The sequence below is a fragment of the Paramormyrops kingsleyae genome, chromosome 6, assembly GCF_048594095.1.
Source record: "Paramormyrops kingsleyae isolate MSU_618 chromosome 6, PKINGS_0.4, whole genome shotgun sequence".
NCBI lineage: Eukaryota > Metazoa > Chordata > Actinopteri > Osteoglossiformes > Mormyridae > Paramormyrops > Paramormyrops kingsleyae.
The window spans coordinates 38,631,174-38,634,552 of NC_132802.1; the positions used below are offsets into that span (position 1 = coordinate 38,631,174).

Genomic DNA, 3,379 nt, shown 5'->3' on the forward strand with positions numbered 1-3,379 from the left:
TTCCAAAATCACCAGGTAAGTTAATTGATTTTATGTGTTTTAACTCCTAGACAGATGTAAATGATAAGCTCTATTTTTAAATAATTTATTGTCTTTTTTTTTTTTTTTTATTAAAAATAGGATCCCTCATGGACCAAGACTTCAAGGGCATTTGTACAATTCACCTGTAACTGGATCTGCAGTCTTTTTCTCCCCACACCCTCTGCCTGTTCCCTTCTTCTCTTTCTGTCTTCACTCCAGGAGAGCTCCTCAGACATCTCCAGCCTGTAATTCCTGGGAAATGTCACCCTTAGAGGCGTAGCCCATTCTCAGGATCTCATATGTCACCATTCATCACAGTCACAATCCCTGCAAACATCTGGATAAAAGCAAGAGCCCGTTTTTTGAAACGTACATATTACCTGACTGTATCTGACACTCTTTACCATTTTATTCTTTTAAGCTTCATTATGTTTAATTACATTTAGTATGGATTAAGGCACAGGCGGCCCGGAGGACATAACCCTGGAGGACATGGAGTGGGACCCTCCAGTTCTTCCCCTATGTCCCAGTCCGTGGTGTCAGCCCCGTGACCAGAGTTTCCCCAGCCGAGGAGGCTATCGCCGCAACAACGGCAGGATCAACGGAAAACTGGTCGGGGGCTCGGCTCCAGGAGGAAAAATCGGGGGTATGCTACCCAGACTTACCGCCTGATCCCGGCTCGGTCCAACTTGTTGAATTTATCTGATAGTTCTCTCGATTCCAAAGACATGATTCTTGTCTGTCCATTACGCATATCCAAAGTTAACACATTTTGTGTTTGTCGAGTTCGAAGGGTTAACTCATTTAATATTTATCTTACATGACTCATTGTCGTTATGGACAGTAAGCACTTTATGTAAGTTATCCATTGCTCCTTTTCGTTATGCTATACAGCCGCGTTATACATGTGGAGACTTATATGCACACACATTTTTCACATTCCACTACTTTCACACATTTTACTGTCATCGTATTTCACTTCTGATGCCACATTTATTTATTTATTTATTTATTTATTTGTTTATTTGTAACTTGGTAACCGCACACTGAATCTTTTTTTTTTTTAACCCTATTTAGGAAGGCTTCAGCTACCCTATTTTTTGTCTGAGCCCCCTGAAAAAAAAAATCAAAATTTATTTTATTTGTTCTGTAAAAGTGCCAACCCTACTAGAGGCTGAGCACCCCCAGGGGTCGAATCCTATGATAGCCCCCGTCCCCACCTTCTCTCTCAGGAGCTGGAGACCTGCCTGAGTTTTGATCCACCTTCCGTCAGAGATATCGGCGACGTGATGAGGCGTTTGAGCCAGATTACAGATTCGTAATTCAGAGCCGGCACGCATTATGAAGCCTGTGAGATATTTATAAGGTGTCAGAAGCCCTCGTCTGCTGATGTTTCTCATCTAAATAACTAACTGATCTACACCAGTGCTGCCTATTTCACGCATAAATTTCACACATACATTTACATTTCTGCATGTGGGAGTTATGTTTAAAAGGTATCGGAACACCACAGTATGATGGAGTGCTATTTTAACAGCTGTTCTTGTGGCGCAATCGGTCAGCGCGCGGTACTTATACAGCAGTGTCCAGTGGAGCCATGCCGAGGTTGTGAGTTCAAGCCTCACCTGGAACACTTACTTTAAATAATTTGTCCCTGTGACTAATATGCTGTTGGTTTAGTTGCACTTTATAGACAAACAGCAGCTATTTGGCAGAGGGGTTTGTCAGTGGTAGTTTAAATGAAATGCCTTTAATCAAAAGGTCATGGGTTTGAATCCCAGGGCTGATTTTGCTGTTGGGCCCTTAACCACCAATTTCTCCTGTCTGACCCTACGTTCTCAAAAAACGTGTCCCTTTGGCTAATAGTATGGGCTAAATAAACAAACTATAAACATTTCACTAGAAGCCAAAACGGACTGAGAGGCTGATTGGAGGAATGCAAATGTGTGAAATTTGGGAAGATCTGATCTGTGAAAGCGATAAGCAGTAAGCAAACTGCGGAGGTAATTGTAATTAAAAATACATAAAGCAAATGTTGAGAGACATGGGGAAGGCAGTTTATCTGCTGGATAATTAGAGCGGGGGCTAAGCCTTCAGAAGCAGCCATGAATAATGCAGCGAGATGCTAATGGCCTTGGATGGTAACTTCAGACCCCCCCAATCCCACTTTAGAGCTGCTGTTAGACAAGGCACACGTGGCAAGTTTGGGGACATATTCACGCTGAGCCGGCAGATTAGCATTGGGGGGCAGGTGTAGCTCAGCATTCTGTGCCTTCCATCTGAAGGGTGTTGGTTCAAATCCCAGGCCGAGCAGAGTATCTTCACCTTTAGGTCCCTGAGCGAGGCCTTTAAGACCTTATTGCTCCAGGAACTGTCTGATTCTGCTTTCTCAACAATGTACACTGCTTTTGATAAAAATGTCATCTTATTGTTAAAAGAAATAAAACAAATAGTAAGTAGAGGCGCAGGGATTGCTGGGATTGCTGCGAGGATTGCTGGGATTGCTGCGAGAGAGTGGTGTTGAGCTGCAGCGATTGTTTGGGATTGTTTTTTTGGAGTGTTTTGAGTGTTTGTGTGCTTTACCTGTTTACGTGGGTGGCTGTTTATTTCTATTTATTGTTCTTATTTCGGTCAGCGTGAGTGCTTGTCTGTCCTGTCTGTTAATCAACAGCGCGATTATTACCGACAGAGAGCTGCGGGTGTCGCGTGCGCGGCGTTTTTCTGTCCGCGTTTAAACTCCGTAACAAACACCCGCTGGGCGATTATAACTAATAACATCTAACGTCGGTATCGCTACCAAGCGTCGGAAAAGGACAGTTGCTCCTGAGCTTTGCTCGGTCGCCAGTCGGGGCCGGGAGGACATTTTCCACTTTTTTCCCGCTCCGGCAGTAGCCTGCTGTGAGGGGGTTTTTGTGGTTTTTCGACCTCCCAAGAGCAACTTCGATTTCGCCTTGTTTTTAGTTCATACTTGGTTCAGGCAGAAGTTCTTCTGGTAAGTAGTAGTAAGTTTATCAGGTTTAAAATTTTTAATAAAATAATAATTAAGTTCCGTTTTAACACAAGTAATAACTTATTTTAGTGTACTCCGCACGTTACTGCATTTATTGTTACGCAAATTAATCTTTATAGTTAAATACACTATATAAATTTACTGGGCTGGGAGTACGGGGTCATAGTGAGTTAGTTAATTATGGGGCCAGCTCAGTGTTGCGTTTGCAAGATGTTTGCCCTTCTGGACGTTAGTGTCCAGTCGGACTTCATCTGCGAGCGATGTAAGCTAGTGGACTCACTCATGGTCAAGGTTCGCGACCTTGAGGAGCAACTGGCTCGCATCCAATGCAACAGTGAGTTAGATGAG

The 3,379-nt window shown here is 43.4% G+C and overlaps 1 non-coding gene across 1 annotated transcript; it reads left to right on the top strand.

Annotated features, from left to right (window-relative positions):
* The first annotated feature begins 1,560 nt into the window (after window positions 1-1,560).
* trnai-uau (transfer RNA isoleucine (anticodon UAU)) lies at window positions 1,561-1,654 on the top strand. Its single transcript has 2 exons — window positions 1,561-1,598; window positions 1,619-1,654. It is a non-coding gene; the product is annotated as a tRNA-Ile (tRNA).
* Window positions 1,655-3,379: the final 1,725 nt, after the last annotated feature.